The following is a 24869-nucleotide window of genomic DNA, read 5'->3' on the forward strand; positions in this document are numbered from 1 at the left end:
CATCCAAATTCTCCTAACACATGAAACTCCTATCCAAACCCCCCTCTAAAGACTCCTCAACCCCTATCAATTTCCCTAGCCTAAAATCTTTGGGATTAGAGTCCCCTTCAGCCTCTTCAGGGTTTCAAGTCCCCACTTGGCCGAGTTAGGTAGGGTAGAGGGTTCAAGTCCCTCTAGCAGCTCTTGTAGAGAGTTCACATTCTGTTCCTTTCGGATTGGTGTCTATCTGTGTGACTGTTTAGTGTAAATGATATATGTGAAGTTCCAAGATGAAAAGTCACAGAATTTGAATGGGCCTGAAGTTGCATTCCATGTGAGGTCAGATTGGCATAATGGTGTGGCTTAGCCCTCTGCTCTGGGGTTTATATGGAGACACCTTAGCCAAAGACCCACTGAAACCTTTGTAAGAAGGGCAGACGACCAGGCATCAGAGAGGTCCTCAGGACTTGTCTTTTGTTTTGTTTGCACCACTGTCACTATGGGAAGTATCCCCAGTAAATCTACTGTGTTAGAATACGTGATCAAAAAATTTTCCAAAGAGATTTAAAGAAGATTATGGTGTTAGCCTCAGTCCATCTAGATTAAGAATCTTTTATGAGACCCATCCACCAGAGCATCCAACTTCCTCTTTTTCTGACCACCTGAATCTCTTTCATCCCCACTTTACACACCACCCCCTTATTCAGGACAGGCACTTTCATCTCCACCTCCTGTTAACCCCACTGCACTGTCTCCGCCACCCCCCACCTTCCTCTTCATTAACATCTCCAGACACCACTTCCCCAGAGTCCTTTTTTACCCTTCCCATTGAGCAACCACAACCATTCTCAACAGCCCCTTCTCTGTCCCTTATGTGAAGTGGCTGACTTTGAAGGTGTTGTTCATGTCCATATTCCTTTCTCCCTCACCAATTTATCTCAGATTGAAAATGTCTGGGTTCCCTTTCTCACAATCCCACCACCTACATTAAGGAATTTCATTACCTCTCTCAAGCCTATGACTTAACTTGGCATGACATTCATGTCATTCTTTCTTCCACTTTAAATTCTGACAAAAGGGAGCGTGTTCTTAGGGCTGCTCGGGAACATGCCAATCAAACTCATTTAACTGACTCTACCATGCCAGTAGGACCAGAAGCAGTTCCTGGGCAGGACCCCAGATGGGAATACCAACTAGACTCCCAATCTGGGTGGAATGGCTGCATCCGTTGAGGCAAAATGCTCCAGTGCCTCCTAGCAGGCCTACAGGCTATTTCACATAAAGCTGTTAACTTCGATAAACTGCAGGAGATTACTCAACTCCCTTGCAGCGATCACTCTTCAGAACAGGAGAGAATTAGACTTACTAACAGCAGAAAAAGGAGGTCTTTGCCTATTTCTGGGAGAAGAATGTTGTTTCTATATAAATCAGTCAGGTGTAGTACAAGATGCAGCCAAAAGACTCATCGAGAGGGCAACTAATATAGATCAACGTCTATCCACTAACAATGGTCCACCTTTTTCTTCCCTCTTTTTGGACTTCCTACCCTGGCTCCTACCATTCTTGGGCCCCCTAATCTCCATCATGTTGATTGCTACCATCACCCCCTGTGTTTTCTGTTTCATTCAATCACAGGTCCACCAGATATCTACCCAAATTTTGCCACAGACAGCAAACCAAATGATCCTTCAAGCCAAAGACCTGAAAGAGATTCCCTTGCACTTTTGGAGACCACCCAACTAATAAGATACCTTGGCCACCTAGGCTCCACTGTTTCCCTGTTCTCGCTTCCCTCCACTAATCGTTGCAACCCAGCCTGTCTTACAGGTCCCAGAACACCAGACACCAAACATGTCCAGCCAACCCCTGGGAGTCAACACCCTTAGAAGCTGCTTCTTCGAGGACCTCTACATACTACAAATCACCAACCAGGCAAAACAACACAGCATATTTGAAGTTGAAGCAAAAGAAAACTAGTTTTGGCACTACAAGAGACAAACTCCAGTGCATGTATCCACTGGAAGGCCCCGCTTCCAAAGACGCCTCACCCCTTACCAGCAGGAAGCAGCTCCAGAAGATTGAACTTCACGCCTTTTCCCACAAAAGCGGGCCCTCCTTTTTTTCCTTTTAAAAAACCAAAGATGGGGGAATGTTAGAGATATGCCACACCATCTTGCGTGGCTCTTTCGGGTTCTTCTTCATGCCCTGCTGCCCCACCCAAGGTCATAAGTCAGTTAAAGGAAGTTGAAACTGAGCTTCCTGAAAGGCGCAAATTTTAAAAGGCAACATAGCCTCTGATAGGCTAAGACCTCTTCCCCCAGCTCTGATGTACAACCTCCTAACCCCAGGTCTATATAAGACCACCATCTCCCCTGCTCTTCCTCTTCTTCTCTCTTCTCCTCTCTTCTTCTCTTCTTCCCTTCTTCCTCTTTCTTTCTTCTTCTCTTCTTCGTCTTCTCCTCTTCTTCTTCTTCTTCTGTCCTTCCCTTTCGCCTCCTTAATAAAATCTCCTGTTGGGTACCCTGGTGTGTGGCGTGGTCGTTGAGTGCTGACGGAGCTCTAACAGAATGTGTAAAAGCCCTCCAAAATCTGGGGTACTTAGCATGGCTAAAAAGTCTGACACAGTTTGACTATGACTCCATTTCATCCTAAACTCTGCTTCTATTTCAGAAAAAATGATCCTGACTGTTGATGAGTAAACAAAAGACAGGTAACTTGCTCTCAAGAAAAATGTGGTTGAAAGCAGACTAGTATGCAGAAAAGTGCTTACACAAGGAACTTGCATTTCTTTATCATGCAAAGAACTTTTCTGGGCATGTCCTTAATGACAAGGAAAGTAGTCAAACAGAAGGACTTATTTTAACTAACCCAACAGAATATGCTTGTAACCTTAACTCCTGATATTTTAATATTTAAGACCTCTGGGGCTTCTGACCGGTGGATCACTTTGCAACTGCCTGGTTGCTCTGCACTACCTCAAATCATGAATTGCTCTACCCCTCAATAAAACTCTTTTGCTTTTACTTTAAGCAGACTCTGTGATTTTAGTCTACAACATAGTCATATACAAACTATCCAAAAATTGCACTTTAGAGGCCTTATATTAATGGAGAAAAGAAAGCACAAAAACTCACAAGAGCTTTCCCTGAGTGACTGGCTAACGTTTTCCAATTGACAGACATATCAACATGCTAGCAGAAAGCAACTAGGATCATATTTAGTATAATGTAAATGAATAGCAATGCAGAGATACAGCTAGCATATTAACAGGCTACCTTTTGTTCCCTAGCAATTTGCTGTATTTAGTCAATACTTGAATTAAGCAAAGTTCCTATTGTCAGACTAAGGCTGGCATAGAGTATCGGATCTCTTAATCTTTCATTCTGTTACATTATTTTGTAAACAATAGCAGTAAAGTTGCTTTATTCTGACCCCCAAAATCATCTTTAGGTTGTTTCTTATTTACATATAATGTGGTTATGAATGGCAGTTACAGAGGATAATCAAATGGAGTTTCTTCTACTGTTGATTACAAATATGGTTTGTGGAATTAAAAGCAGGCATTGTCATGTTGATGGTTTTCCAATATTAGTTATGATATTGTGATTCTTGAAAATGCTTACATTTTATAACTTCTCTCATTTTGAAGTAGAACAGCAAGGCAATTTCCCAAATATAAATTCTGATACATTTCATTAATGAATACATTTTCACAATGTGCATTGTTGCCAAAATGCCAGTAGTACAAATGTGCTTCAGTGTCTGTATATTATTCTCTTTGAAATGGAATATGAGTTAGAAAATACATATTGTTGTTGTTGTTATGTGCTGTCGAGTCAGACCTGACTCATAGCGACCCCTCCTTGGGTTTCCGAGGCAGTATCACTGCGGAAGTAGATTGCCCCATCTTCCTTGTAGCACATATTAAAACAGATGATTTCCTTTGATAAATACTAATCAGACTATCACTTAGCCTTTCCCTTTACTTTTTCCATAATCACTCATGACATTCCATTCACTGACACAGTGTTAGTTTACCATTTTCAGTGACCTTTAACTAACCTTTTCTAAAGAGGCTATTTCTTTCCCCCTTTGGAAAAGTTGGAAGTCAACAAAAAGGTTGCTTTGGAAGAAAAGGGTTAAAATTTCACTGGCTAAATCTCCTGAGGGATTACATAACTCAACACAAAGGAAGTTAAAAGTTCAGTTTACCAAACATGCAGAATGACAGAAAAAGCATCAGTCCAGAGAGAATCTCATCCCCACTATGATAACCCACTTTCTCCTTGTTGGCTGGTGCACTAAATGTCATACTATCACCTTTAGGCCACAGAGGTTGAGGAGCAGTCTTGTTAAGAGCTCAGACTGCACAAAGTTACGTGAAAGCTGGCTGAAGCCAGGGTATAAAGCTCCACTTTAGCCCACCAAGATGACACCATAATTTCTGCCAAGTCTCAGAATCCCAAGCAGACCTAGAAGATGAGTAGGAATATAAATTGAAACTCCTTCATGCTTAAGCTCTTTCCTTTATGGTTCTGAGTCCCACAGATGGGTTAAATTTTTACTATTGGGAAAGAACATTCTTTCATAGAAACATACTCATGTAACATAAAGTTAAAGTTTCATTTCTCCTTGACTTGCTCTTCAGGGTCTCTATTTAAGATGCACAATCCTCTCTAAATGTGAATCTAGTAAGTTTCTCTGCTTGGGTAGGTTTGGGTTCCAAGAACACCAGGGGGCTCTTTGGCCTTGTGTTTACCTTTAAGGTCAAAGTCATAGAAAGCCTGTCACACAGCTTCTTCCTGAACATGTTGGCTCATTTATTTCAAGGGTTCCATATTCCCTGGGAAGTTGTTCTTTCCAAAGTCAATTTTAAGGTTAAGCAAATATTAGTGCATCTAGCAGTATGTCCCATGTGCTTCCTTCTTTGATTTCCTTTACATGTAAAATCCTAAGACAGTGTCTAGAATCCTTGGGAGAAAAATTGATATATACTTCTAAAAAGCCAATTTTCTTATTAGATATATTTGTTTTTCCATGTGCCAAGACAAATGTATCTTAAAGTTGCGTTCAGAAAACTATAATTGATGAGAGCACAATCTTAAATTTGCTGTATCCTCAGATAATACTGGTATAAAGACCAGATGCTCTAAGTCTCTCATTTTATATGACAAACAGATACACATAAATAATTATTGTAATTGTTCATGAAAATATAGATAATAGAAAAATTCCTGTCCATCTTTAGTTCCATTGGAGACTTCATGGGACTTCATGTCATGAACTTGTTATTATCTGACCTCTTACCCACACATTTTGGGCAACTACTCAGTACTTTTATGTTGTCAATAGAAGGTAGATTACCTTACTTACAAAAAACAAACAAATAAATAAATAAATATTTTCTTTATTAAATATTTTTGTTGTTTTGTTCTTGTGTGCCACTGAATCGGCCCTGATTCATAGTGACCCCTCCTTGGGTTTCCGAGGCAGTATCACTACAGAAGTAGGATTGCCCAACCTTCCTTCCAAGGAGTGGCTGGTGGGTTTGAACTGCCAGCCTTCTGGTTAGCAGTCAAACACCTTAGGCACTATGCCATCAGAGCTCCTTATATGTTTAAATGTAATGCAACACAACCACTGCCATGGAGTCGGCTCTGACTCATAGCGACCCTTCCTTGGGTTTCCAAGGCAGTATTACTATGGAAGTAAGTTGCCCAATCTTCCTTCTGAGGAGTGGCTAGTGAATTTGAACTGCCAACCTTCTGGTTAGCAGTCAAGTGCCTTAGGTATTATGTCACCAGAGCTCCTCTACATATTTATATATACATATGTTTAAAAATATATATGTAATATAATGTACACATGAAAGTGCACATATGATATATGTAAATGTATCTATATATAATTAAATCATATATTTCTTTCAATTTCAGTTATATTTTTATAAATTTGTAGAAATTTGTCAACTTAAAAATATCATTTATTATATATTTTTACACACATAAGACCATACCCAAAATTGAAATGCTATAAATATCTAAAGTCATTAAAAAAATAAATAAATAACCAAACTGCTGTTGAGTCAATTCAACTCATAGTGACCCCTCCTTGGGTTTCCAAGGCAGTATCACTATGGAAGGAGATTGCCCAGTCTTCCTTCTGAGAAGTGGCTGGTGGGTTTGAACTGCCAGCCTTCTGATTAGCAGGTAATACATTAGACACAATGCCACCAGAGCTCCTATAGCCTTGGTTAAAATTCTCACATTGTTATTTTTCAACTTTCTCTTGGAATTGATAAGTTTCACTTTCTAGTATCACATTTTTAAATGGCATCACTATTAAATTTTTTATATTAAAAAAGAGCCTATCTTATGTGTTTCTGAATGCCTCAGATTAGATAATAATTGGGAAAGGAATTATTAAACTGTAATGCTCAAAGCATGCATTAAAAATTGGGATTTTGAATGTACAAAGTGTGAACATAAGAAAATTGGAAGATATCAGAAGTAAAATGGAATTCTTGAAGATCAATATCCTAAGGATTAGGACCTGAAATGGACTGGTACTGACCATATTGAATAAGACAAATTGAAGAGCCATGGTGTCACATTCATCGTGAAAGAAAAAGTTTTAACATCTACACTGAAGTACAACACTGTCAATGATAGGAAAATATCCTTATGCCAGTTAGTATGACTATTATTCAAATTTACCACACCAATCACTAATGTCAAAGATGAAGAAATCGAAGATTTTTACCAATTTCTGAAGTGTGAAATTGATAAAACATACAATCAAGATGTATCAATTTTATATTTACTGATGATTAAAATGCAAAATTGGAAAACAATGAAGGATCAGTAGTTGGAAAATATGGATGTGATGATAGAAACAATGCTGGAGATTGCACGATAGGATTTTGCAAGACCAATGATTTATTCATCGTAAATATATCTTTTCAATATCATAAATGATGAGTACGCATGCAAACTTCACCAGATGGAACATACAGAAATAAAATTTACTACATCTCTGGGAAAAGAATAAGGTCAGCATGGTTAAATAATTATGGATGAAATATGTTTGCTATATATTGAATGTGACTAATTAATTTACCTACAACTACAACTACAAAACAAGTCATTAGTTGCTCCTATGCAAGTTCAAGGTGAAGCAAAAGAAAATCAAAACCAGTGCACAAAAGCCAAAATAATACCTTGAGTATATCCCACCTGAACACATTTCAACAAATGGAGGCAATATTAGAAGCCCTCACTTATCTATGCCAAGAAATTTGTATGAGAGCTACCTAGCCAATTGACCTGAAGAGATCCATATATGTGCTCATTGCAAAGAATGCAGAAATTATTGAATCATATCATTAATATCACATGCAAGTAAAATTTTGATGAAGAAAACTCAAAAACTGCTGAAGCTGTACATTGACAGGGAACCACCATAAATTCAAGCCAGATCCAGAAAATGACATGTGGTGAGGGACATCACTGTTGATGTCAGATGGATCTTAGCTTAAAATAGAGAATACCAGAAAGAGGTTTACTGATGTTCTGTTGACTATGCAAAGAGATTTAACTGTGTGGATCATAACAAATTGTGGATAACAATGTGAAGAATGGGAATTCCTGAACACCTAAGTGTGCTCATGAGGAATCCACTCATAGAACAAAAGCCAGTTGTTTGAACAGAACAAGAGGGCATGGTTTAAAGTCAGAAGTGCATGAAGGTTGTATCCTTTCACCATATTTTATTCAATCTGTATGCTGAACAACTAATCTGTGAACCTGGAGTACATTTGGAAGGAAATGGCTTCAGGACTGGAGGAATATTCATTAACAGCCTACAATATGCAGATTACATAACCTTGCTTGCTGAAAGAGAAGCAGTTTTGAAGCAAAGAAGATTAGGTATGGATTACACCCCAAATAAAGGAAACGAAAGTCTTCATAACTGGACCAATAAACAGCATCATGATAAATGGAGGAAACATTGAAATTATCAAGCATTGCATGTTACTTGGATCCATACTCAACGTGCATGGAAGTAGCAGTCAAGAAATTAAACAATTATCACAATGGGAAAACCTTCTGTAAAATATCTCTTTCAAGTGTTAACAAGCAAAGATGTCACTTTGAAAACTAAGGTAAGCCTGGCCCAAGCCATGTTATTTTCAATCTTTACATGCATGTGATGCTGAACAATGAATAAAGAAGACCAAAAAAGAATTGACACATTTTAATTGTGGTGTTGGTGAAGAATATTGAATATAACATGGACTTCCAGAAAAATGAAGAAATCTGTCTTGGAAGAAGTACAGCCAGAATGCTCCTTAGAAGTAAGAATGGCTGAGATTGCTGTATGTACTTTGGACATGTTATCAGAAGAGTTCAGTGCCTGGAAAAGGACAATATGGTTGATAAAATAGGGAGACAGTGAAAAAAAAGGAGGACCTTCAATGAGATACAGTGAAACAGTGGTGCCAACACTGGACTGAAACATAAGATTGTGAACATAATGCAGGACTGGGAAGTGTTTTGTTCCATTTGCATAAGGTTATTATGAGTCAGAACTGACTTGACAGCATCTAACAGCAAGAATGCTCAAAATGATCCAAGGTAAATTAATTAGTCACATTCAATATATAGCAAACATATTTCATCCATAATTATTTAACCATGCTTACTTACATTTTTTTTCATTTGTTAATTTTTTTTTCCCCCATGAAAACAATTACTGGAGCAATGAATTGTTTGTGAAGCACCACTTGTATTTGTATTTTAGCTCTACCGTATTTTATAGAAATGAAGTTACAAAATAAATTATTAATACCAGTATAAAGTGCACGTGTGTAGAATATCCTTATAAAAAGATATAAAACATTATAGAAAGAGCTTATTGATCCATCTTCTCAATTATATTATTTTACTAAACCCAGGAAAAGAGATTGCTTCAAGATCCTCCTGAGATTTTCAAGTGCAAGTATTGTGTTTCTAGATATAGCCACTCTTTCCAACTGCTTGCCTTATTGTTTCTCAAAAATTAACAGAGAAGCAAACAGGATGGTTAGTCTGCAAAGCAGATTGCTTAAGTTATCCATTTATTGTAATGGAATTTGAGGTGTGAAATGATAATAGACTGGTTATGCTATCTGAAGATTTTGGTTATATTGTATGAACCAATACAAATAAAATGTATCTGCTACTGGAAGCAATAACCCACAAGTTACCTCTCCTTCTCCAATATTCCTCAGGCCAGTCCATGTTTTCATCATTTCCTCTTCTAGTAAGCACTGCTACAGTATTCCTAAGCATGAAAATGAGAATCAAGCTGATTAATTTGTTTACCTTTCCTCAAGTTTTCTTCCAACTCAATGACTTAATTTAATTCCATGCACAATGCTCAATGCTCAATCAATCATGTTTCCCTTTGGTTTCACCTATTAAATGACAAAGTCTTCAATGTTAAGATTCTTACATGAGTGCTATATTATTTTGAAATTTTATATGACCATAAGTAAGGAAATTCAAATTCACGATTCTGGCCCTCTGCTCAAGCTGACTGTATTCAGAGAATTTATATGTACCAGAAAAACTTTGAAGAGGCTTTGACATTTTTATATTTTGGAAGATAAAAACTCTAAACCTTGTGCTAAAATGACAATCACTAGTTTTGTTGGTTTTAATCATCATCATCAACAAAACATTGTTCACTCTCCAACATATTTGTAATGTGATCCACTTCAAGTTCAAGGTCCAGGGCTTTTGTGACAAAAAGTGCTTCTTATTAGTATTAGCTCATTTCATCTGGAGTGGTGATTAGTGTGCTAACCTGGATCTGTCATTGCCTGAGCAAATCTCAAAAACAGATAACCAACATGAAGTCCTTGTCTATGAAGAATTGTTACTCATTTGTGTTCCAGACATGGGGTTATTGCCTCGCAAATTGTCCTCTCTCTAACAATTTTTGATGAGATACACAGAACAAATGATTTTTCAGATTCTTTCTTCTTCAGATCAGTTAATTATTTGGGAAGTTTGCATCTGTTTAGAAATTCATTTCAGCCCTCCCTATTTTTGGTGTTGATTGTTCCACATCACACTAACTTGACTTGCTGTCTCCCAGATTTTATAGACTGATTTTATTTTCTGGTTAGTCCTTGCAGTCTTTGACCTCAGTATTTCTGTCACTGTATACAGTGACCTTATTATCACTCTTGATGAATTTGTGAAGCCTTTCAAAGTCTTAGGACTTTATCCCTCCCCCTTTTTTCTCTTGTGTTCAACCTTTGTATCTATTTAACACTCCCCTCTATCAAAACATATTTTCATGAAAATATCTGGTTAACTCATCACACTGTGACTTAAAGAGGTTGGTGTGTTCTCATTCCCAAGTGTATTTGAATTTTAACCCCAGACAAGAAGCTTTAAATCACAGGAATGAGTCTGTAATTAACTTCAATAATTTATTGCCTCTGTGAGCAAGTGAATGATGAATTTGAGAAGTTAGAGAGTGTGGGTTTCTTTTTAGCCATTGAAGCACACATTAATAGATTCTTACTACAATTCTGTGATAATGACTGAGTAGGTATCAAATAATTTACTTTCTCTAAATCTGTTATGGAAATGTACTTATTGCCTAGAATTTCTTAAAAAGTGCTGAGGGGAATTTAAATGCCTAATATAATGATGAACTCAGAGTGAACTGAAAAACTGGTGTCCAAATTTGAGCATGTTCTTAAAACTTACCATGCTTACAAAATCACAGATGCTTATGTCCCCTTTCCTTCACTAAAAGTAATATAGAGAGGAGTTTTGGTGGTGTAGTGGTTAAGGCATTTGACCGCTACTCGAAGGTTGGCAGTTTGAACCCATCAGCAGGGAAGAAAGATGAGGCAGTCTACTTTTGTTAAGATTTAAAGCCTTGAAAGCCCAAGGGGGGTCATTGAATCTGAATAGACTTGGCAGCAATGACTATGGTTTTGGTTAATAGTATATATATATATATAGAGAGAGAGAGAAAAACTAGAAGAGAATATCTTGATAACCATCCCCATGTAGACCCCTGACATGATCTGTTTTCTGTTAAGATGACTAAGCAAAATAATATAGAAGAAATGTTTTTTTTTTAAATCAGATGTTGTTGCAAACTATCAAGTCCGTTGGTGTTAGGTGCTATCAAGTGGGTTCCAACTCATAGCGACCCTAGGTACAACAGAACAAAACACAGCCCAGTCCTTCATCATCCTAGAAATTGTTGCTATGTATGAGGCCATTAGTGCTGCTATTATGTAAATATATCTAGTTCAGGGTCTTTCTTGTTTTTGCTGACGCTCTACCTTACCAAGCATGATGTTCTCCTCCAGAGACTGGTCTCTCCTGATAATATATGCAAAGTACATGAGACAAAGTCTCACCATCCTTGCTTCTAAGGAACATTCTGGCTGTACTTCTTCATTCTTCTTTGTTCTATTCAATATTCTTCACCAACATCATAATTCAAATGCATCATTTCTTCTGCAATCTTCCTTATTTATTGTCCAGCTTTTGCATGCGTATAAGGCAATTGAAAATATCATGACTGGGGTCAGACACAGCCAAAGTGAATTCAGTGCTTTTAAATACTTTACAAAGAACTTTTTTCAGCAGATTTGACTAATGCAATATGTGATTTGATTTCTTGAGTGCTGCTTTTATAGGCATTGATTGTAGACCTAAGTAAAATGAAATCCTTGACAACTTCAATATTTTCTATGTATTATTAGCATCTAAGTATTAATTTGTTGGTTTTCCAATTTCTTGGTCTCTAGGATACTTTGTTGTTGTTAGGTGTAGTATAGGCTGTTCTGACTCATGAAGACCTACATACAAGAGAATAAAACACTGCACAGTCCTGCACCTTTCTCACAATAGTTGCTATATTTCAATCCATTGTTGCAGCCACTGGGTCAATCCATTTTTTTTTTGAGAGTCTTCCACTAAGATATATGAATGAAAAAATGCACAGGGTCTTCCCAAGTTGAAGAGTGCCATGATCCTGTTTATGTATTTCCAGATACTGATGGTGCTTCCATGGGCAGCTTAGAGTTGTAGGAAGCAGCAATGTTTGTATGGCAGGCAGCAAGGAAATAAGATTCACACATCATCAAGAGAGAGAGCTTGCTACAGGTTCATGGAGAGCTGACACAGGTCCATTCTTGCCTAAACTCCTCAATTCTAGAGGCAGATGTGAAGTCAAATTCTTTCTGCTTCTGCCATCTAAGGAAACTGAGTTGCCTAACTAGGAAAAGCCCACTATTATGAATGTAAGTTAGTTTTCCACATCAGATGTGTTGGAATCACTAGAACTATGTCCTCAAATACATTGTGTTAAAATCCACCATTCACATTTACTGGCATTGTGGCCATAAATTAACTATGTGCCAACCTAGGGACTCACCTATCTGAACTGCAAAATGATAATAGTAATTTCATTTACCTCATAGAAATTTTGTGAAAATTAAATGAGATAATATTTGAGAACTTCCAGACACAATTTAAATGTTCAACATAGTTGGTATAACTATTGTAATTTTAAAATCATTGTATTCAAAGATTATAAATTGGCAAAATATTACTTATCAATATATACCTTGAAGTAGGAAGATGAAGAGAGAGTAAAACTCTTTTTTTTTTTTCCCCTAATATCACAAGGGTAAACAAAACTGTGTCATTAGTTCAGGTTTAAGCTAAAACTGCTCCAAATTTCTACACATTTGAATGTTGAAACCATACTTGACTTTGGCATCGGGCAATGTCATTTAACATGTTCCTGTGGCCCTGCATGCATTTAGGCATGCACTGTGTATTATTTTATGATGTTTGAGTTGGAACCACACTTTTTGGGTGCACGTATTTATGTTTTTTTCAGATTCTTGTGAAGAGCTGGAGGAACCTGTTTCCAATTTCATGACCATTTATCACTAATCCAAAATGACTGCAATATTACCTACAGACCTGCAGACAGGAAGTTCTATGAATTGGATCCATCATACATTTGCCCAGAAGCTCTGTTAAACCAGTTTTATGCTTACATAGATAAAGGTGACAGCCTGGGAGAAAAAAGGACAAAGGATTATTATGAGTGACTGAATGGAAAACATCTTAATTCATTTTACTGCAACAGAAGGTAAAGGAACAATGCGGCTGGTGCTATTAGCAATAGTTTGATCACTTGAAGACTTACTGCATCTTAAAGTTTCTAATGTTCTCTTTTGAATTAGCCTCAGCTGTAGTTTTCATTCATGAACAGATTTAACAGAAACAAAGCCAAACCATGGTTTTCCACTTGAGATCATTCTCTTAATCATGCATAAAGTGCACTTTTCCTGGAAAACCTTCAAACAAGATTGAAAATATTGCAGCTGTGAAATAATTAAGGTATTTGGAGTTTTGGAAGCAAGTTATGTGAATATAATCACAAATGTCATCATGTTATGGTACACCTAATGCTCAAAGGCAGCATGTGACACTCTGAAGGATTCCTCCTTGTAAACAAATGTGGATTATCTGTGATAGTAATAGAATCTTTCTTATTTCAGTGACATTTTCTTTCACTCAGTGACAAAGATGTATTTCTGTTACGTGCCATTGAGTTGGTTCTGCCTCATAGCAACCCAATGTAAAACAGAATTAAACACTGCCTGGTCCTACACAACCCTGAGAATTGTTGCTATACTTGAGTTCATTGTCTCAGCCACTATGTCAATTCCTCTAATTGAGAGTCTTCCTCTTTTTCCCTATCCCTCCACCTTATGAACCATGATGTCCTTCTGCAGGGACTGATCCCACCTGAAAATATGACTAAAGTACTAGAGACAAAGTCTCACGTCCATGGAACATTCCAGCTGTTCTTTCAAGACAGATGTGCTTGTTCTGCTGGCAGTCCAGGGTGTATTCAATATTCTTTGCCAACACCATCATTCAAATGCATCAATTCTTCTTTGATCTTCCTTATTCCTTGACCAGTTTTCACATGCATATAAGACTTTTGAGAATATTATGGCTTGAGTCAGGTGCACCTTACTCTTCAAAGTGACATCTTTGTTCTTTAACACTTTAAAGAGGGCTTTTGCGGTAGATTTTTTTCATTGCAATATATTGTGTGATTGATTGTTGCTTCCATAGCTGTGTGTGGACAGAAGTAAACTGCAATTCAAATATGCATGCTAAAAAATTGTACTATTAACATCATTGTTTATATGTTTATTTACATCTAGAAAGTTAAACTATTAAAAATTTATTATGGTAGACCTTGAGAATTTAGAGATAAAAGGACTTAACTTGATTTGTAAAATATTTTTAATGAAGAAAACTTTCAAGCTCAGAGTTCCTAAATGAAACAAACTTTCAAAATGACTTGTTTTAAATAATGCATTATTATATAAAAGGTTGAGATTTATGTGTTTTATTGACTATGTAAAGACACTTGACAAATTATAGATAACATTGCGAAGAATGGAAACTCCAAAACATTAATCATGACTATGAGGAATATGTACATAGAATAAGAGGTAGTCCTTTGAACAAAACTAACAAAATTACATGGTGTAAAATAAGAAAATGGATGTGAGGGAGATCTGGCTGCAGTATCTCTCACCCCATTGATCTCCAGGATTGATTTAGTTGATCTGGCTTGCTAGGTGGGTGTTCCCTTCCTCCCTCACAGCCAAAGCTTCACATTCCATTAAGAAGGATGATCTTCCCTGACAGAGGAGGACCATCCTTCAATAAAGGGTAAACAAGTAGCTGGGGTCTCAGGCTAGAACCTCCAAACAAGCTCTCAAGTAAAATAAGGAAAGAGGTGTGTCATGGTTACATTATTCCATCATACATATTCAATCTTTATGATGAGCAAATAATTTGAGAAGATGGACTATACAAAGAAGAACATGACATCAGAATTGGAGGAAGAGTTACTAATAACCTATGGTATGCATATTATACAATCTTGCTTGCTAAAAGCAGTGAAGGACTCACTGATGAAGATCAAAGACTACAGCCTTCAGTATGGATTGAATCTCAACATATAGACAACAACTGGATCAATAAGCAACATCATGATAAATGTAGAGGAGAATGGAGTTGCTAAGGATTTAATTTTACTTGGATCAACAATCAGTGCCCATGGAAGCAACAATCAAGAAATAAAGCAACATCATTGGGCAAATGTGCTGCAAAAGACCTCTTTAAAAGTGATGAGTAAAGATGTCACTTTGAAGACTAAGGCACACCTGATAAAAGCAGCTCTGGTGGTGCAGTGGTTAAGGCATTTGGTATCCAGCTGCTAACCAAATTGGCAGTTCAAACACACCAGCTGATCAATGTCAGAAACATGAGGCAACTCCTTCTGTAAAGATTTATAGCTTTGGAAACTTTCGGGTCAAGTTACCCTTTGTCCCATAGGGTCTCTAAGAGACAGAATGGAGTCAATGGCAGAAAGTTTGTGTTTTTTGAATTTATTTGAAAAAAATCAAACCAACTTTAGAAAATATTTCAAAAAGACTTCAGTGTATATTCTCATTATTTTACTATGTAGTTGATAAAGGAGCCTTACCAGTGTAGTGGTTAAGCCTCCAGCCACAAAGTAAAAAGTCTTCAATTTGGATCCACCAGCCCCTCTATGAGAGAACGATGTGGCAGTCTGCCTGTATAAAGATTACAGCCCTAGAAACCCTAGAGGTACCTGTCTTTTAAGTTTGTACCTATAGGTACCTGTCTTTTAAGTTTTTAAGTTTGCTACAAGTCAGAATCAACTGGACAGCAATGGGTAGTTAATAGGATATTTATACACACTAATTAGATAGAATGATCCTTATCTTATACCAAAAACAAAACCAAACTCTCTGCTGTTGAGTTGGATCCAACTCATAGTCACCCCTCCTTGGGTTTCTGAGGTGATATCACTCAGAAGTAGATTGTCCAATCTTCCTTCTGAGGAGTGGCTAGTGGGTTTGAACCACCAGCCTTCTGGTTAACAGACAAGTGCCTTAGGCACTATGCTACCAGAGCTCCTGCTTATCCTATAAGGGCAATTTAAAACATAAGTTACAAATATCACTCAATATTATGATAAATATTTACATTAAATTATTTTAAAATAATGCATTCAAATGTTATTTTTGTCTTTGAACTATGTTGTTGTTGTTGTTGTTGTTAGTTGTCATCAAGTCAATTCTGACTCATGGAAACCCCATGTGCTACCTAGTGAAACTGCCAAATAGGTGTCTTAGTTTGGATCTTCTAGAGGAGCAAAAGCAGTGAGAACTGTGTGTGTGTGTGTGTGTGTGTGTGTAGAGAAATAGAGAGAGAGGGAGAAAGAGAGAGAATGAGATATACTTCAATGAATTGTCTCATGAAATTATGGGGGTTGTTAAATTTCAAACCTGTAGGCCAGGTGCCAGATTGGAGAGCTCTAATAACACACAAAATTATGAGGGGCTGGAAAATCCAAAGTCTTCTGCTGAGATGACAGGCTGGAGACTTCTCAAGACTTATGTCCAAATATCCAAAGGGTCAGTGATGAGAAGAGTGCAGGTTTGAGAGAGAAAAACAGTTCTACCAGAACATCCATTTATACTCTGGAAGTAGACCACACTCCTAGGGCAACTTCCCTTTCAAGTAATTGGCTGATCACATGAGATCACATTGGAAAGTTATTACATTGCATTACATTATATTATGGAAGAGAAGCCAGTCCAGTGTCTGCCCAACCACTTCAACTTATACATAGCCTAATGAAGTTATCACATAAAATTAACCATTACAATAGAGTTTTCATGGCTGTAATATTAATGGAAGCAGATCTTCTGGCCTTTTGTTCCATAGTACCACTGGGTGAGTTCCAACAGCCAACATTTAGGTTAGTGGTCAAGCATAACCCATTTGTGCCACCTAAGCCTGACAAAATAATTCTATGGCATTCTAATTCTGCTGCAACAAAGTGAGCTGATTTTCCTTCATTCCCTAAATTACTGTCACATGACTTTCTTTCAAAGATTCCTTCTTGCTTCAATAATTCTATTCCAATTATTCCTTTGGCCTGGACTATTCTATGAACTTTTCTTGTCACTAATTTCCTTGATGAGTAAACTCTGAAACACTCTCAAATATTAATTAATACTTGATTCCACTGGAAGCCTTCTCTGGTTCAACTGAGGAAGTAAAATTTCCCTGGTACATAGTCTCATGTTCTCTTGACATTCACTTTCATATCTCTCTGACAATTGCAATTAATTATTTGAGTAATTATTTAATGTCTCTTTTCCACAGAAGAATACACATCCTATAAGATCGGAGATTATATCTATTACTACCACTTAGCAGAATGTCTGGCACACAGTAGATACTCAAATATTTTTTCATTTCTTTGTTTGAATAAGATTTCTGCTCCTGGTAGTGCTAGGTAGTTCGTATCAGACCAGTCCTCTTGAAAACAGAAGAAAAACAATTATAATTGTTGAAAAAGATGCACACATAAAGACACCCATATTAAGAATTCACTATAAAACAATGAGAAGGAGGTAGATACTTAAAGTAATAAACACATTTCTCATGTTTACAACTTTTCTTGAGGAAGGTTCCAGTCACCATGTGCTGTTGTTGTTATGTGTCATTGATTCGGACCCGACTCATAGAGACCTCTCCTTGGGTTTCCAAGGCAGTATCAATACGGAAGTAGATTGCCCCATCTTCCTTCCAAGGAGTGGCTGGTGGATTTGAACCACCAGCCTTCTGGTTAGCAGTCAAGTGCCTTAGGCACTATGCTACCAGAGCTCCCTCCAGTCACTATAGAGAAGGCTAAAAAACTGATAGAAGCCTGCTCTCCCACTGATTTGAGGAATCAGAGGAAAGATTCTCAGGATGCCACAGCAGCTAGAATTTTGGAATGTAAACCCAGAAAGGAGAGAGCCACAGATGGTGAGCCCGAATTTCTTACTGGTCCCCAAAGCATGCATGAATGGGGCAGACTAGGAGCAGCCTAGCTAAGATTAAAAAAATAGAACATGTTCTTAGCTGCTGCTGACCTCAAAAGAGTGCATTGGATTTCAAGTTCAGCCAAGTTAACTGTTAACAAAATCCATTTTGGCTTGGGATTCATGTACACTACAAAAATATCCCTGAGGAAGCAGCATTTATGTTCATACATGAGGGATTTGGAGGAGTTACGAGGAGAATAGAATGTTTCTGCCAGAAAGAAGAAAAACATGTATGAATGAATGCCCAATATTGGAAAAACTTGGCACATTTTAAAACACAAAGACGAGGGAGGGAAAGAGTGGTATGAAGTAAGGCTCCAGAGTTAGGCTGTTGTTGTCAGTTGCTGTCGAGTTGACTCTAACTCATGGTAACCTTATGTAAAACAGAAAAACATATTTGCCAGTCCTGTGCTATCTTCATGAATTTTAGTATATTTCAGCAGTATGTCAATCCATTTCATTGAGGGTTTCCCTCTTTTTGCTGACACTCTACCAACCACGATACCCTTTTCTAGCAACTGGTCCTTTTTGATGATGTGTCGAAAATAAGCAAGCCAAAATCGCACCATCTGTCCTTCTAAGGAGCCTTCTGATTATTTTTCTTCTAAGATTGATTTGTTTGTTTTTATAGCAGTCAACAGTATAATCAACATTCTTCACCAATGTTCCAATTTGAATATATTGATTCTTCTGCTGTCTTGCTTTTTCATTGTGCAAATTTCAAATGCATATGAGGTGACTGAAAAAGCATGGCTTAGGGTAGGTGCACCTTCATCATCAGAGATACAAAAGGCTTCCTATGTCTTTTGTGGCATGTTTCTTATTCTTACATTACTCTAAGTACTCTCAGAAGACCTCAAATGGTTATAAACAGTGTAATGGCATGGTCATATTTTATTTTTGAAAGATGGCTCTCACTAGAATATGAATAAAATATTTCAGAAAGAGAAAGATGGATAAAGAGAAATCAGAATCTCTTGACTTTTTCCAGAAATACTTGAATGTCAGATAGGGGCTAGTGAGACAAAACAGAATGTAAAGAGTGAGTCCCAGGTTTCTGTATAAGGAGAAATAATGTCGGTTGCTAAGACAGAGAGAATTAGACATGGAGAAAGTGTTAAGAAATTATTGAAAATTATTTATTGAATGTTTTTATGATGTCATTTAAATATCTTAATCTAGAGGTTAGAAGGGGATATGACTTTTCAATATAAACTTGGAAATCAGCAATCTATAAATGGTATTTGAAGACATGAAAGTAGAAGAAAATATAATGAGAGATAGTAAAGTTAGACATGATGTGGACTCAAGATAGACTGTGAGTAATTTGACATTTTAAGTCTGAGTAAAGAAAGAAGAGTCAAAAATGAAAACTAAGATTTAAAACTCACAGGGAAGAAAGAAGATGCAGCAACATGTGATGTTGGAAAAGATAAGGGAAACAGGGTTCCAACAAGGAGAGAGGCATTGTGATCATACTAAACCCCTTGTAATTGACAATAATAAAATCTTGACAAAATTAAAAACAAAAAAACTTTTTGATGGCACTGGAGAGCCACCAAATGCAAGCACAAATTGTGGTGGAGAGGGGTCTCAATAAAGTCAAAAAGTGTGCCTGTAGAAGCTAGATGGTGGGTGTCTTAGCTATCTAGTGCTGCTAAAACAAAAACACCACAAGTGGAAGGCTTTAACAAACAGAAATTTATTCTCTCATAGTCAGCTGCAGGGATCCAAGTAAGGAGAGGGAACCCAGCACACCCAAAGCAGCAGTGTGGAGGGCAGGAAAAAGTGGATTAAAAGGCCCAGGAACGGGGACAGAGGAGCAGTCAGCTGCAGGAATCCAGGTGAGGAGAGGGAACCCAGCCACACCTAAAGCAGCAGGGCAGGAGAGTGGGAGAAGGGGATTAAAAGGCCCAGGAACTGGGTCAGAGGAGCAGTCAGCTGCAGCAATCCAGGTGAGGAGAGGGAACCCAGGCACACCCAAAGCAGCAGGGTGGGAGAGTGGAAGAAAGGGGATTAAAAGGCCCAGGAACCAGGACAGAGGAGGAGTCAGCCACAGGGACCCAGGTAAGGGTGGTAGGAGAGGTTTCCAACAGGGAGACACACTTATCTGTCAGTTTGTTGTACCATGGTGATGTGTTGATTTGAGTTTTGAGGCTGAGCCACTGGTGTTTCAAATCCAGTGGGATGCACATGGTACACAGGTATCAGCCCAGCTTACAGACTGAGACAGACTAGGAAGAAGGAAGAGGCCATTCACTTCTCAAAGAATTGGCCAGGGAAAACCTTATGAAAGCAAAGAAACACTGTCTGATACATTACCGTGCAACTTTATGAATAGTCTGGTTAGGTTAGAAGGCTCTCAAAGTAAGACTGGGAAAGAGCTACATCATCTGAGTAAAACCAGCCTTACTCATATGGATAAGATAAAACTTTTGAGACCTCCATTTGCTGATGTTCCACACTCAAATTGGGAAGAAACAGCTGCAGACATCGATTAATCATTGGAATATGGAATGTATGAAGCATGAATCTAGGAAATTCTAGGAAATTTGGAAGTTGTCAAAAAGGAAATGGAAAGCATAACAATTGATATCTGCGGCATGAGTGAGCTGAAATGGACTGGTTTTGGCCATTTTGAATCAGACAACCATATGATCTACTATGCTGGGAATGACAGTTTGAAGAGGAATGGTGTGGCATTCATCATGACAAAGGATGTTACAAGATCTGTCCTGTAGTACAGCGCTGTCAGTGATAGGATAATATCCATATGCCTACAAGGAAGACCCAATAATATGACTATTATTCAAATTAATGAACCAACCACCAAAGCCAAAGGTGAGGAAATTGAAGATTTTTATCAACTTCTGCAGCCTGAAATTGACTGAACATGCAATCAGGATGTGTTGATTATCACTGGTGACTGGAACGCAAAAGTTGGAAACAAAGAAGAATCACCAGTAGTTGGAAAATTTGGCCTTGGTGATGGAAATAATGCTGGAACTCGCATAGTAGAATTTTGCAAGACCAACAACTTGTTCATTGCAAACACATTTTTTTCAACTACACAAACGATGGCTGTACACGAGGACTACACCAGATGGAACACACAGGAATCAGATTGACTACATCTGTGGCAAAAGACAGTGGAAAAGCTCAATATCTTCAGCTAAAACCAGGCCAGGAGTTGATTGTGAAACAGACCATCAACTGCTCATATGCAAGTTCAACTTGAAGTTAGCGACAATTAAAACAAATCCAAGAGAGCCAAAATATGATCTTGAATATATCCCTCCTGAATTTAGAGATCATCTAAAGATTAGATTTGATGCATTGAATACCAATGACCAAAAACCGAAGAATTGTGGGAGGATATCAAGAACATTATCCATGAAGAAAGCAAGTGATCACTAAAAAGATGAGAAAAGAAGAGAAGACCAAAATGGATAAGAGAAGAGACTCTGAAACTTGCCCTTGAGCAGAGAGTAGCTAAAGCAAGTGGAAGAAATGACAAGATAAAGGAGCTGAACAGAAGATTTCAAAGAGCAGCTTGAGCAGACAAAAACAATTACTATAATGAAATGTGCAAAGACTTGAATTTGGAAAACCAAAATGAAGAACACGCTAGGCATTTCTCAAGCTGAAAGAACTGAAGAAAAAATTTAAGCCTCGAGTTGCAATATTGAGAGATTCTATGGGCAAAATATTGAATGATGCAGGAAACATCAAGAGAAGATGGCAGGAATACACAGAGTCACTCACTGTACCAAAAAGAACTGGTCAATCTTCATCCATTTCAGGAAGTGGCATATGATCTAGATAGAACCCATGGTACTGAAAGAGGAAGTCGAAGCTGCAATGAAAGAATTGGTGAAGAGCAAGACTCCGGGACTTGATGGAATACCCATTGAGATATTTCAACAAACGGAAGCCCCATTGGAGGCAATCACTCGGTTATGCCAAGAGATTTGGAAGACAGCTGCCTGGCCAATTGAATGGAAGAGATCCATATTTGTACCCATCCAAAAGAAAAGTGAACCCACAGAATGTGGAAATTATAGAATTATATCATTAATATTGCATGCAGGTAAGATCTTACTGAAGATAATTCAAAAACGGTTGCAGCAGTATGTTGACAGAGAACTTCCAGAGGTGCAAGCTGGATTCAGAAGAGGACATGGAACAAGGGATATCATCGCTGTTGTCAGATGGATCTTGGCTCAAGGCAAAGAATACCAGGAAGATGTTTACTTGTGTTTTATTGACTATGCAAAGGTATTTGATTGTGTGGATCATGACAAATCATGGACAACATGAGAAGAATGGGAATTCCTGAGCACTTGATTGTACTCATGAGGAATCTGAACCTTGACCAGGAGGCTGTCGTTTGAACAGAACAAGGGGACACTACATGGTTTAAAATCAAGAAGGGAATGCATCAGGGTTGTATCCTTTCCCTACACATACTCAATCTATATGCTGAGCAAATAATCCGAGAGGCTGGACTATATGAAGAAAAATGTGGCATCAGGATTGGAGGAAGAATCATTAACAATCTGAGACACATAGATGATACAACTTTGCTTGCTGAAAGTAAGGATGACTTGAGGCACTTACTGATGAAAATTGAAGAATACAGTCTGCAGAATGGATTACGTCTCAATATAAAGAAAACAAAATCCTCACAACTCGACCAATGAGCAGCATTACAATAAATGGAGAGAATATTGCGGTTGTCAACGAATTTACATTTCTTGGTTCTACAATTGACACAAATGGAAGCAGCATTTAGGACATTAGATGACACGTAGCACTGGGAAGGTCAACCATGAAAGAACTGTTTCAAGTGCTGAGGAGCAAGGATGTCTCCTTGGGGACTAAGGTGTGCCTGACACAAGCCATGATATTTCAAATTGCCTCGTATGCATGTGAGAGCTGGACAATGAATAAGGAAGACCAAAGAAGAGTTGATGCTTTTGAGTTGTGGTGCTGGCGAAGAATGCTGAAAGTACCATCGACTGCTGAAAGAACTAACAGATCTGTCCTCGAGGAAATGCACCCAAAATGCTCTTTGGAAGCGAGAATGGCTGGACTTTGTCTCACCTACTTTGGTCACGTTTTCAGAAGGGACTATGCCCTGGAGAAGGATGTCATGCTTGGTAGGGTGTAGGGTCAATGAAAGAGGGGAAGGCCTTCAAGGAGTTGGATTGACACAGTGTCTGCCATGATGGGCTCAAGTATAGCAGGGATCGTGCAGCTGGCACGGGATCGGGCAGTGTTTCGTTCTGCTGTGCATGGGGTCGCTATGAGTCGGAAATGACTTAACAGCACTTAACAATTAGTTTAAGAGGTTAGAAGTCCAAATATGGAGTACCAGATCTAAAGAAAGCCTTTCTCTCTGTGTAGGCTCTGGAGAAAGGTCTTTGTCTCAATTCAATATTTGTGGTCCTGGGATTCCTGAGAGATCACCATGTATCTTGACATCTATTTTCCTCTGAGTCTAGGAGATTCTCAGTGCAGACACACAGATCCAAAGAATATGCTTAGCTCCTGGCTCTTTCTTGGTGATTGTTAAAATCCCTCCATCTCTGCTTGCTTGTTTAATCTCTTTTGTATTTCAAAAGAGATTGACTCCACATACAACATAATCTTGTAGATTGTGTCCTGCCTCCTTAACACATATGCCTCTACTCCTGCCTCATTAACATAATAGAAGATAAGAGTTATAACACATAGAATAATTACATCAAACCCTAAAACAGAGGGTAATTATACTATACTGAGAATCATGGCCTAACCAAGTTGATACCAATTTTTGGGAGACAAAATTTGACCCATAACAATGGGTTAAATCATATTTATTATACACTGTTTATTATATATAACCATACATTTTCCAATAATCTGGGTATTTGTATTTAAAAAGATGATGTGGTAGTTAAGGTTATGTGTTAATTTGGCTGGACCATGGATTTGAGTGGCTTGGCAGCTAGATGTAGTTATTCCCCATTATAAGTTAAAATCACCTCCATGATGAAATCTGCTGTGGGCAGCTAAGTAGGGGAATTACTTTCTGGATGTAGCCTGCTTCCAGTATATGTTCAGAAGTTTTGGGAAAATCTCAAGTTTTTCAGTACCTTTAGATCCTGTATTTGGCTAAGTGTTCATTTCCAGTTCCTGGACATGAAACAGTGGCTTGCCATACTGCATGCTGATCTTGAAATTGTGCCATTTTACCTGCCTACCTTGAGTTTGTCAGCCCCAGCAGCCAGCACGAGTTAGGAGACACCTCCAGCTCCAATAGGTCTGAAACAAGAAGCAGAGATGAAGCCCAAGGTTGAGAAGCCTTTGCCCAGCCACTAGAGCTGACACTCTGGATTTGGACTTCTAGCCTATAAATTGTAGAAAAATAAATTCCTGTTTGTTAAAGTCATCCACATGGTATTTCTGTTATAGCAGCACTAGAGAACCAAGACAAATGAGATTCCCTCTATCTTGTTTAAAAGAAAGAAAAGACCCTTAAAAATTAAACCACCATGAACTTGGAAGACATTATGCTGAGTGAAATAAGTCAATCACAGAAGGATAAATATTGTATTAGTTCATTATTGTAAAGAGTCAAGGAAAGGTTTATATACAGAAGGAAACTTTCTTTGTTGATTACTAAGGTGGGACAGGAGAAGAAGGGAGAGAACACTGCAGAAATAAAGAAAAAAATAAAATTAAAGGTGGAGAAGAAACAATGACTAATGTACTGTCTCTGATTAGCTGGGATGCAGTAATTTGGATTTTATCATGCATTGATCATACAATATTTATTAACCCACAATATTTCTACTTATATTAAATTTCC

Source organism: Orycteropus afer, unplaced genomic scaffold (genome assembly GCF_000298275.1).
Source record: "Orycteropus afer afer isolate SDZICR_OR568_19922 unplaced genomic scaffold, OryAfe1.0 scaffold00418, whole genome shotgun sequence".
Lineage (NCBI taxonomy): Eukaryota > Metazoa > Chordata > Mammalia > Tubulidentata > Orycteropodidae > Orycteropus > Orycteropus afer.